This window comes from Ornithodoros turicata, chromosome 10, assembly GCF_037126465.1.
Source record: "Ornithodoros turicata isolate Travis chromosome 10, ASM3712646v1, whole genome shotgun sequence".
Taxonomy (NCBI): Eukaryota; Metazoa; Arthropoda; class Arachnida; order Ixodida; family Argasidae; genus Ornithodoros; species Ornithodoros turicata.
Window position 1 is genome coordinate 17,441,444 of NC_088210.1, and position 12,988 is coordinate 17,454,431.

At 46.8% G+C, this 12,988-nt stretch overlaps 2 protein-coding genes across 3 annotated transcripts in view; one reads left to right on the forward strand and one right to left on the reverse strand.

Moving 5' to 3' along the window:
• LOC135370736 (espin-like) overlaps nucleotides 1-2,473 on the reverse strand; it is an 85,127-nt gene extending 82,654 nt beyond the window's left edge. The window contains exon 1 of the mRNA XM_064604551.1: nucleotides 2,396-2,473. The gene's annotated coding sequence lies outside the window, so the exon portion shown is untranslated. The remainder of the gene's footprint in view (nucleotides 1-2,395) is intronic.
• LOC135370737 (NAD kinase-like) overlaps nucleotides 1-12,988 on the forward strand; it is a 110,210-nt gene that overhangs the window by 54,583 nt on the left and 42,639 nt on the right. The window lies entirely within an intron of this gene.

Consider the following 12,988-nt stretch of genomic DNA (forward strand, 5'->3'; position numbering starts at 1 on the left):
TGAAAAGGAGAGGTCAGCCAGACAAAGCTCGACTTGCTATTCCAAAATAATAAAAATAAAACCTAAATATACCAGATAAATCACAGTGAATGAGTGTTCGTAAGTGGTTGGCCTCGTTATACTTGTTATACGTTACATTAACGCGGCGCTTCGTTTAACATCGCTGCAACACATTCACTATACAAATATTGCATGAAATGAGAACTACTGCAAAGTGCACACCATAGAAAATACACAAGGAATTTAGAATATCTAGAGAACACTAGATTCGAGTGACCTGTTCCCTTCTGACTCATGTGACGAACTCTATGAACGTTGATAGCTGAATGGTGGATATCATCCCACATCATCATCATCCGTTCATCTATGTTGTTGTTGTTGTGGTGGATATGGGAATTATTATTATTTCTTTTCTTTTTTTTCTCCTTTGCGATGGAAAGCAGTGTCAAATTATCCCCCATAAAATGAAACTGAAATGCAAGGCAAACCTTTTCAAACAATTCGCCGAAAACTGTTTCGTCATCGTAATTACTAATCGTAAGTAATTATAGTGCTAGCATAACACGGAATTGCATATGTGAAAATAAAAGAACCGTGATTATCAGTGGTTATTTGATTGAGGCTGTCTCTCGCGGTGAAACATTTGTCAGCAAGTAATTTTTTCTGTACTTGTGTTTGTAACATTTGAACTCTACTGTTCAGGCTGTGGTGAGCCTGCAGTATCCATTCATCAACAAATAAATAGGCATTCGACTCAATACCTACACCAGAGAACTTCGCCGCATAACACGCTTCGCGTTAACCATATTGCATCAAGCGGGGCAGACGCGTTTATGTGACAATTAACGTGCACCTAAGATGTCACAAAAATGTGCACGCCTCCTATTTTCAACATATTGGGAAAGAAAAAAAAAACATATTTTGAATGACATTTGATTCTGATCGCGTTAAGCGTATGAATGCTGAAATGGTCCATCGCATTAAGGAATTATTTAATAAGGAATAGCAAGCCGTCCTTTCTGGCGGACTTTCCCTGTGAAAATACATAGATTCCCCCCCCTCCCCATCGCATTATGACTAACCACCACTCCCCCGCTTTGCCTTTAAGGTATCGATAAATAAATAAATAAGCGGTGTTATGCGGTGAAGTTCCGATCTTAGAGTGCGCACCTCCAGCGGTTTATCCATGCACCCCTCCCCAAAAGTTTGGCGACACCCCTTTCATTTCTGTTCTGCGCACCCCTACAGGTTTGCTGTAGTAATGACCCCTGTTTGTTTTTGTTACGCCTCTTGGATATCTTGGGTTGCATTCGTTTTTACTTTTCTACTTTATCTTCTAAACTCTAAAAACAGAGGTGGTGGTGCTAATGAAAGGGCTCGCCGTTCTCGGCCTCACGGAGGTGGGCAACGTCACGACGCTCTGGGAGAATGTGCGTCCTGGGCCGACTTCTAGGGGAACTAAACACGAAACTAATATACAGAGCTTCACCGCATAGCACGCTCCTAGCTAACCATTAGCCCGAATGACAACGATCCCTCCCTTGATTTGATGAAAACAGGGGGCGTACGCCATTTTTGTGGCAATTATGAACTGCATAATCACAAAAATGGCGTACGCCCCCCATTTTCAGCAAATCAAAGGGGAAAAGACGATGTCACTCGGGATGACGGCTGGCGAAGAGCGTGCTATGTGGTGAAGTTCATTCTTAAGACGATATTTACGTGTACATTCGAAACTTCACCGCATAACACGCTGAAGGCTAACCATTGCACAAAATGATACCGTTGTCGCTTCTGATTTGTGCAAAGTGTGGGGCGAACGCCTTTTTACAAGTGGGGCGAACTGCACTCTGAAAACAAAACTTCACCGCGTAGCACGCTGTGCGCCAACCATTGGCACGGATGATAGGGTTGTCGCTTCTGATCCGTACACGGAGGGGGAGTACGCCTTTTTGTGGCAACTATCATATATAAAAATTTCCGCAAAAACACAAAAAGGCGTACGCCCCCTCGTCTCTTGGAATCAGGAGCGATAACCCTATCATTCGTGGCAATGGTTGGCGTACAGTGTGTTATGCGGTGCGGTGAAGTCTTGTTTTTAGAGCGCTTTCACAAAAAGGCGTACACCTCCCGTTTTCAACAAACCATGAGGAGACGGCGATGTCATCGGGATGATGATTGGCCGGGAGCGCGCTGTGCGGTGAAGTTTCGGGACGAGCCTCTCCCGACTTTGTCGACACTGAAACCTCCATATTTTTCTTTTCTCAATCAATCAATCAATCCCCCACACCTCAAATTTCTTGCAGCACCTCCCCACCGTGCTTAGCTACTCTGGATGAACCACTGCACATTTCGCATTTAAAAAAAGAAAAAAAAAAAACATGCCGTTACTTACGGAAACGAACCTAAGCTTTCGGCTATTCCTCCGTCGCTCTCTGGGCACCACAAAATCCTCCGAGCTTGCTTCAGAGAGTTTCACAACACGTACATGTACGAACACAAAACACACAGCACACACACCACACACGAACGCCGCTCTGTACGAACCACAACTGACGCAAAAACCCACACTTGCACACAACGGCGCCGTCAAGAGACCGGTCGTACGCCCTCGCCCCGTGCGGCGTTCTGAGCGACTGGCGGGACGACGGGACCAGGTGTGTTCTGGTCCACTGGAGCCTTCCTCATCACGTGCTGTACAGCGCATCTCCACCACGCCTTCTGGCGAGCGGCGAAAAAAAAAGAAGGAACCTAATTTAAGCTGCTTCTGCTGCCCCATATTTTGACGGCGCATTTTTTTTCTCTCTCATTTATTGCAGTCTACTTGGAAAGTACACGACCATACGCCGGTGCTGTGTCCAGGTGTCTTTTCTTTTCTGTTTTCTAGTCGTTTTCCTTAGGACTTGCGGAGATGGACGAGGGACTGAAGGTGTAATGAACACAAGGAGGCCAGCTTCTTTCCTTTTTTGCTTGTTTTGGGCATTTTAATGGATCACGCGCGACAATCGCCGTGCACCAGAAGCGGAGGTTACTGTTATGAGACACGTTATATTTACCTTAATGTGCGAAAAGTGTATATTGATGATGGAGAGGTCAGTCAACCGCTGTTCGCGAAGTGTCCTCCTGTTTGGTAGAAAAGTAAGCAACTCATATGGTTGTGTGGTGTTTGTGTGATGTTGATACGGAACGTCTGTTATGTCTTAAACACCCAAACCGGAGCGAAGTGGACTTTCTCGAAGTTCTTGCGTTCGGCTGTAATTGGACACAGCATAATACTGTTCTGTGCGTACGAACATATTTTTAAATGTCTCCGAAAAAATGAAATACCTTGCAATGAGAATATTAGTGAGGCCCATGGCCTTTTATCGGACATTTTAATCAGTAGCCAAAATTGTCATTTTTACGATAACGCAAGTCCGGTAGACGTGTAGCACAGTGCATGAGGAGATAATACTGAGGCAAAAAATTTCACACTAAAAATGCGCCAGAACACGCAGTGCATTGTCGATATGGGTACGTCTCAGCACAATTCTAAAATTCATTTCGAATCGGCAGACTTTCCAGGAGGCCAAAAAAAGCAAGCTTACTGAAAAAGCCCTAAAAGGTTCGAAAGAAAGTCTCCCGTAATCCGTCTAGCCATTTTACGGGAGACTTTCTTTCGAACCTGTTTATTAACCCTTTATTTCCTTCGGAAATAAAATCAAATAAAAAAATAAGAAAAACTGCATAAGTGCCACGAAAGGGTGTACGCCTCCCATTTTTAACGAATCAGTGTGCAGAACGATGTCATTCGGAATGGTTGTTGGCTAAGGGCGTGCTATGTGGTGGAGTAGTGTTTTATGCTCGTCATCACCACCACCACTACCACCTCTGTTTTAAGGGTGCACCTTTGGACTAATGTGAATTGTCACAGAGGGATGGGGGGGGGGGGGGGGTAATGGCAGGATCGGCTCGTCGTTGTTGGCCACACAGAAGTGGGCGTCGTCACGACTATAGCAAAAAAAAAAGAAGAAAAAGACGAATGGAGTATAGAGGATGAAGGGCCTGGAGATGCGTAGAGGTTAATTGTCACAAAAGGGGCCTATACTTACTATCTCCCGGTTTCCCACAAATCGCAAGTGATAACGGGATCCTTCTGTGCTATGGCCGGCCTTCAGCATGTCATGTGGTGAAATTCTGTTTTAACCGTGTACCGCAGCCGACGCGGTGAAGCACCCCTGATAATTACCACGCATTTCTTGTTGCTGTTGTTCGACACCTTTTATCGCCTATTTTGCCGAGTCCTATTAATATGTTAATGACGCGAAGAAAGTATATGGCACGCACCGTGACCACACAGCACACTCTGAACAGGCACACTGCACCTAAAGTACCTTCTCTGTCTTCTTTAAAAAAAAAGGCAAAAGTGAGACCTGTTTGGTCAAAGCAGGACAAACGAGGTGCTTGAAAATTTGTGCAGCCTGGTTGTCGCTCTATTTTGCACAGTTCACCGGCTCTGCGCTGCAAAAAGAAAAAGAAAGCTCTGTCGCGTTGCTTGCAGGCACGAAAGCGTGAAAAAGTTCTCGCTTTCGGTTGTGCTCCGTCAATCTGGGAGAGCGTGAAAACGAAACCGTCGCCCATATGTAACTGTCGTTCGTCAGGCTACCCTTCAGTTGTTCGAAGCGCTCGCGAAATCTGTTCGTATATCCAGAACACTCCCATTTGGTATTCAGCGGGCGAAGCGAAAGTAGACCTACATATATGTATGGCCACTTGTTGGCCACTTGTTGTTCAACGAAGCTTTGCGGGCTGCGTTGAACTTCGAACTTCTGTGTACAGTTTTCTTCATTTAATGCACACACACACACACAATTTTTTTTCGTCCCGTTTTAATTCAGCATACGATGCGTTCATCGACATTACATTCTTCGAACGTGCGTGCGAAGTTTTCTCACACCTCCCAGAGGCTTCTTCGCCCATATGTGTACTCCAATCAAATCCCACGCAAGTAAAAGTAGGCTAGTGTACATAATTGCGACGAACGGACCGCGTCCAGTTGAAGAAGTTGTTTTTTGCGTGATGGTAATCTTCCACTGAGTCTTAATACCTCTAGAACTGCATCTCTGGGGGAAACAATCAGTATGTGATTCTCGAGGCGGCTCTGTAGGCTTTTACTGGAGCGGCGAAAACGCAATTGACGAAACCTAGTTAGGAAATGAAACATGGCGCGCGTCCGTGATGGTACCATCGTAGAAGATTTAAGGTCAGATACTATGAGTATAGATGAAGAAAGTGGGAAGGTACGTTTTTCAGCATCACTGAGAATGGGTGAGGGAATATGAGGTGCACTGAACGTAAAAAGTAACAGAACAGCAGGAATACGTGGAACATGCTGTGCCCTGACAACACCACTTATAGAGAAAGCCGGTTCACTCGTCGACGTGACGTAACAACTAGGAGTCAGCCAATCAGGATCGTGTTTTCAATGGCCGTAGCCAATCACGAACGTGCTTTCAGCAGTCGTAGCCATGGAGACGAACCGCCGTCGTCTGCGGGTATAGTGATTGGACGTCCCCGCGTAATAAGTGGGGAAAACTTTAAAATAAAGCGCAAAACAGTCCCACGTCTTTCTTAAGACTGATTGGTCTGGAAAGCGTGTTGCACATCTTGTCTGCAGATTTAAGTCTTCAGCTTCGTCTTTTCCTGTCGTCTGCTACGGAATATCTTGCGGGTGTGTCGTAGGATATTCCCCACGGTTAGCAGTATACGTGAAGACACAAGAAAGCTATGACCTTTTTCGCATCCTCCGCTGTAGCATTGTGGGGAATGTGCGAAGCTCTGCTCTTGCGAAGCCATGTTAAGAGGGACCCGATGGATCATCTTATCGGTGTTTCGTAAGCTATTTATAACACTGCCCATCCACACGCAGCTTCACATTCCAGGATACGCGCGGACCTGGTTCTCCTGCCCACGAACTGTAACAATTGCGCAGTAAATGTTCCATAAAGTTCAGTGTTACGATGTGTTACAGAGTTACTCATGCAAGGTGGGTGTAACGCATGCGCAGGAATACAACCCATCTAATGGAACCTTCGCGTGAGTTCCATAGCCCTGACCACAAGGAGTGCCTGCTGCGCATGTATGCACGCACGAATAGACTGTGAATAATCTTATTTTTCGCCCTTGAAACTCGGATAAATTAAATTTTTCGTAGATTCGCGGCACCTTCGTATATGCGATGGCACGTTATTGGGCCCACGCTGCGTATATCATTATAACGGTATACAAGACATAGAAACATCGCAATGGAGTGGAACATTCTGAGCAAAAAGTTGCATGGCATGGCTTTTTTCTTTTTTCTTTTAAGTCGTCCGACATACTACTGCTCCTGTTGAGTCCTGTACGTGTGTCTGTGTTTGCTGTGTTGCAGAGAGTCAGGTTTTTATCCATGATGGAGTTCCTCCACCAGCTGACCTGTATCTATTCCTATTTTTAAGAGTGCACCACCACCACCCACCTCATTACCCTTAAGAGTGTACTGCAGTGGATCCCCGGTCACATCGGTATTGATGCTGCTGACAGAGAAGCACGTGATGCTCACCAACGCGGTCCAACGCAAGACATATTTCACTTCTGAGGATGCAAAACGTATGTTGTGCGTCATCCAGCGTGGTTCAGTCCAGCGCTGTGGTCGAGTTCCGCAGAGCCTACCTCGCTGCTGCGCACAGTTGACGCGAACCTTTCTTACCGAATCCCTCCGCGGATGTCCCGGCCGCTCGAAACTTTGCTTCACGGACTTGGACGCAATATCCCATTGGTCAACACATTTCTGTTGAAGCGAGGCGCTCAGCCTTCGTCGTTGTGTTCAGCATATGTGGTGTGCGTGAAGATTCGGAACATATTCTTCTCCAATGTGCGCGGTTTCACTCGGCCCGTTTGCAACTTCAGAGACCCCTTGACTGTCTTGATAGCCAACCCTTTGACGTCGTGAAAATACTGGGCGAATGGCCTGTGATTCATCGTCAGGGTGCACAGCGCTCACTCATCACCTTCGTTAAGAGCATAGCAGAGCTCTCGTCTTTTTAGACGTTCTTTTTCTCTTTTTCTTTTTTGTCCTCTACTGGATCCGGAGGAGCTTGTCCCGCGGTGAGCGGGCTCACATCTCCTTATTTTTGTTCTCCTACACTCTTAAAAATGAACTTCACCGCATAGCACGCTCCTAGGCAACCATCATCTCGAATGATATCGTACGCCTCCCGTTTTCAACAAACCAGGCAGATAACGATATAATTCTTGATTATGGTTGGCTAGGAGCGTGCTATGCGGTGAAGTTCATTTTTAGGAGTGTACCACCATCATCATCAGCAGCATTATTCCAGGTTGACCCCACCCTCACCTCTCACCCTCATACACATTACCGTCATCTTTTTTAGATCGTATTTGCCTTTATATATCCCATCCTTCTTTCACCTTTTGTTAGTTTATTCTTGACTTCCTAATTGTTTTCTTTTATTTTTTAATGTTTTCTCTCTCTCTTTTTTTTTATGATAGCAAGCCTACATACCGTTTGGCTAACCTTTCCTCATTTTTTCTTCTCTGTTCTAAAACATATATCTCCCTCACTCCCACCATCAAGATTGACACTAATTTCCGCTGACAGAATGAAGCGCCTGTCCAAAACACACTCAGCGAACACGCCATCGCCTTTCCCCTTCTGTTTTCTCTTTTCTTTTATTTCTTTTTTTTTTATCAGCATTAAACATATCTCCCCCCCCCCCCCCCCCCCCCCACGCCATCGCGACTTTCATCTCCACTGCTCGCGAGATGAGGAAGTATCTGTCTCAAGCACGTCTTCCCTTAATCCGATAACGTCCCAAAAATAAGAAAGCACAATTGCTTCATTCCATATCCTTCTACAGAAGCGTTCGTTTCCTTCAAGCACACATATGTTTCACCACCGCTTCAAAACGGAAACCCGAGATTTTCAGTGACTCGTCCTCTCGGGATCCGGAGCCTTCCTGCTTCTGGAATAGGAAGCCCTCGTCGACATTATACGAGCGGAATTTACGCCGTTTCTATGGTTATAAAGAGAGATTTGCGCTCGTTATTTTTTATCATCCGGGAAGGGAGTACGCTATGATGGTTCATGTAGCTGCAATCGTGAAACACCAAAATATCGTCAAGTAGACGTGCTGCGAGATAATATTTTTCGCTAGTTTGTGTACGTTTGTGAGGAGAACTATATACACTATATCCTGGCGTGATTAAATATGAGAACGAATGGATGCGATGGTGATAGATAAGGGATGTTGAGAAAAGGTACAGCGAAGAGAAAGAAAAACGTCCTCCTGGAATCTGCGCAAACAACCTTGCAGCCGATAACGCAGTCCACCTCTTGCGCCCTTGTAGCGAGGTGTCCTAACTGGATTTTGTTGTTGTTGTTGTTGTTGTCGTTTCCGTGTTAGCACCGCGAACCAACTGTGGCTATGAGCGGCGTACAGATGTGAACAGATGGAGAGAGGACATCAGGAACGAGTGGGGGACACGGGGGTTAGTATGCGTCCAGGGCCGACTACAGGGGAATTGTGCCGACATTCATCTGGAAAGTCTTCGGAAGTTTTAACTGGAATGATGCGATAGAAGAAAGGATCGCCCTGTATTACCGCGAAGCCTGCTCGTGAGCACAAATTAACGGTTGGCTGGTAAACGACCCGTGGAAGATATTCACCTACCGTGTATTCACACGAGAGACATTCCCTACGGAATATTCTAGTAGAAGAAAACGCCAAAGACTGCTCACGAGGCCGAAGGTTCCGCCACGTCTTGTGTTGGGCATTCGCAAGGCGCCAGCGTATCCGTGTATTCACACGAGCCACATCCGCACGGAATATTCTAGTGGAAGGAAGGCAAAAAGATGCCCGTGGGACGGAAGTTCCGCCACGTGTTATGTCGAGCATTCGCACGGCGTCGGAATATTGGGACTGGGGTACTGCGCTCGTAGCAAGCGACACCATCGGTCCTGTCGTCTGCTATAGAATGTTTCGCGGCTGAGCCACAGGACATTCCCCATGGTTAGAAGAGCACGTAAAGACAAATGTCGCTCGTGTGAATACACTTATCGGGAGTGGCATACTGCACACATAGCAGACGACACCATCGGCCCTGTCGTCTGCTAATGAATATCCTGTGTCTGCGCCTCTGGATGTTCCCTGCGGTTAGCAGTAAACGAAAGCACATCACGTTACTGCAGAAAGCGATCACGTTTTGCGCATCCTCCGCAAGAGTATAATTCTGTCAAAGCTACCGGTCGAGATACAAAAGGTCTGCCTCATGCCTCTTCAACCGACACCGGTGTAAAAACGTCTGAACAGAGCGCGGTAACGTAGACGGAACACACAACTTCAGCTCCGGATCTTGCAGCGGCGACGGATCACTCTGCAGTTGTACCCATCGCCGTCTGCACATTTCCTGCGACAATGACCTTAATAATAATGCCCGTGTTTTGTGCACCTCCGTACAGAATTCATAAGAAGCACTCGACATAAGACCCGAGGCGATGTAATTTAAGACTCGATAAACAAGCTTCATCTACGTTGATACGTGTATGCGACACCTAAGTCACAGATATTTTTGCTCAAAAAGGAAAGTTCCTGAAGGTGCTACGAACACAGTACAAACGGAAACTTGGCAGCAGTCAAACCGCTCCTGCCATTTAGGAAGTTCGTGCGTGCAACAGGAAAGTTATCCGAATACACCTTTGTGGCGGTCGCCTGTGTACGGATTAAGAGAGACCTCAGTAGCATATATACTGTCCTTTCACCTTATACCCTCGAAAGGCACACGCGTTCTTCTGCGATAAGAAGCCGGTGTAGCGTGCGAACTCTTTTGTTGCGGCCACGAATAATGTCGCACGCACGCACGTGTGACCTTTCGGGTGCGTTTAAATTTTAAGTGCACTATAACTTACTATATGGTCACGTTCGCTTCTGCGAGCAAAAGCCTTTTATGAACTTCACTGCGCACAACAAGCTTACGGCCAGTCATTGCAGAGAACACACACACACACAAATAGAGATATGATGATGAGATGGGGCTGATGCCGGCCAGCAGGCTGGGCGCTGCCCCAGTGCCACTTGTACGTGATGAGAGATGATGATGGATATGATAAGGGGTCCGGTGATCAAAGCAGGGTGGAGAGGCCTGTTGATGACAGGAAGTCCCAAAGGTGACGCAGACCTTGGCGTGTATGAGCTGGACTGGACCATGGGCCCAGCACCTTACCTATGGTAAATGGGCGATGATCGATCGCATGCAGTTCGTGCTGCAAGATCGCACGCTCCCGTTGGTAGTCCGGGCAGTCCATAAGTAGGTGGTGCAGGTCTGCACGCACACTGCATGCTGCACAAAGGTCCGAGGGCGCACGGCCAAGACGCTGCCTAATAACTGGTGTAAATGCAACATTCAGCCGCATGCGGTGAAGCAGGGATGCGTAGTGTCGCGGAAGGCGATGAGGAAGCGACAGTGAAAGAGAAGGATCCACTGCGTGGAGCAGAGAGTAGGGTCATGCAGCCACTGTGATCTTGTCTTGTCTGCAGAGAGAGCACGGACGAGGGCCTGACGATCACCTTTGGGCAAGATGATAGAGTGGGCTGAAGCTATATGATGACCCCGCAGGGCCGCCCGGTCGGCCTCTTCATTGCCGGGTACGCCGACATGACCAGGTACCCACTGTAATACTATGCAGTGGTCCAGGTCCAGCAGCTCCTTGTAAGTTTCAAGCACGTCAGCAACAATGGACATGAGAGGACCTCGAATGCCCATTGTTGCGAGGCATTGGATAACAGCTTTCGAGTCTGTGTAGAAGACCCATGGCCGAGCTGAACACTGCAGGATCTTGCGCATGACAAAGAGCAAAGCATGTAGCTCAGCACATGTTGACGACGTCAGATGCGAGAGACGGAAGATACCAGTTATGTCTTGGAAAGAATAATATAGGCGCATGCAGAGCTGGATTTTGTGGACGAGCCATCCGTAAAAACAGGAGTAAAGCCTGCATACAGCTCGCTCATCATATCCAGTGTGAGCGCCTTGGACACACCTGCAGCGACAGGTGCAGGGAACAAAACTGCTGTCACTCCCGATTTGTGGAAATCACTGGACTCACGGACTCTTTGAGGCCATTAACATAATACGAAATAGCTACGTTGTTGAATGACCATTTTTTTACGTCGACGATCTCGTTACTGGTTCAGGTTCAGTGGGCGAAGCTACGTCTTTGTATCGGCAAGCCAAGTCAATATTGCACCGGAAGCGGGAACTGCATAAGTGTCACAAAGAGGCGTACGCCTCCCGTTTTAAACAAATCGGGGGAGGGAACGATGTCATTCAGGATGGTTGGCAAAAGAAACTTGTTATGCGGTGAAGTTATGTTCTAACTGTATGGCATTGTCCTGGCTCCTGATCTGTTGAAAGATAAGAGGCATACGCTTGTTTGTGACACTTTTGTACTTTGTCACTTGCGTCACTGGTTTGTGACACTTTGACACTCTCGCTTTCTTCAGGTCAGGAGTGGTAGCAGTATCATTCTGTGCAGCGAATGGTCTCGAGCGCGCTAGGCGGTGAAGCGCTGACGATGTTTTTTGTTTTCCGTGGCAAATTACATGCAAGCAATGGACATGCATTAATGGGAAAACGAAGTAAGTATGACGATCAATACAGCCTTAAAATTCGTGGTGGTAGCAGGCTCTGCCGGTACAATAGAATCTCGAGGTGCTGACCATGTCCTGACCATTCCACGCCGTATTAAATTTTCCTACCACAATAGAACTTCATCACATCCTATAGTCAGCCAATCCTTCCAGCTGATATGGTTCTGACTCGTATAGTTTATTGAAAGCCCCAGCCCCAAGAGACTGAACACATGACGAGACGAAAATCGCAGATGCATCGTATAATTGCATTCCAACTAACGCCGGCACATTTACTTTTGGTTACATTCGTTCCTCGTTTTCTCTCTCTCTCGCTCTCTCAGTCTCACTTTTTCTTTTTCTCGTTTGAGCAACTTGCCGCCGATAATGCAAGCAGCGCTCTCTGTCTCAACGCTGTTTGACCATGCCATAATCTGTTCTTAAAAAAGTCTAGAATTGAGCTTCTGATAAGACATCACTGGTACGCTTCTTTGAGTTCCTTCCTATAGCTCTTCGAGAATAAAAGAAAACCGGCAGAAACTTCGAGAAAGTTTCATACCTGCGAGAGAGAGAGAAAGAGAGAAAAGGAGGACGCCCGGAACTGATGTCGGCACACGGCAGATTCTATCTTGCCGACAGTTGTAACTGCAGGGTATGGTCACACACACATCGTCACTTGTCAGGAAGCTACTGCCTTCACTGTGCTCATTTACACATATCAACGAGGAAGCACAAGATTCCTCCTCTTGAGCTTGAGCTTGAAATAGATAGAAAGAAGACAGGTCGCTGCAAGATCATTGCCGGCGCGCCCTTTGTCGTCTTTTCTAGAATATTCTCTGTACACTCTTCAAAATGAACTTCCCCACATAGCACGCTTCTAGCCAACCATCATCCCGAATGACAACGTTCTCACCCTAGATTTGTTGAAAACGGGAGGCGGAGTTTATTTTGTGTCAATTATGCACGGCACAGAATAGGCTCCGCCTCCCGTTTTCAACAAATCAGAGGCGAGAACGTTGTCATCCGGGATGATGGTTGGCTAGGAGCGTGCTATGTGGTGAAGTTTATTTCTAAGAGTGTGAACGTATACCGCAACAACAACAACAACAATAAATGATAGAAATGTGATGATGACCTGGGATGTTTCCCCAATACCGTATACCGCAAGATGGTGTTATTTAAAGCCGTTTTTCCATCGCTGTGTTAGACATGATCTGCAGTGTGTTGTTGCAGTGGGTCGTTCTGCCTCCGCGTTTTCGGGGATTCTGGCACATTGGCACAGGCACGGGGATTCCGACACATTCAGACACATGGATTCGTAA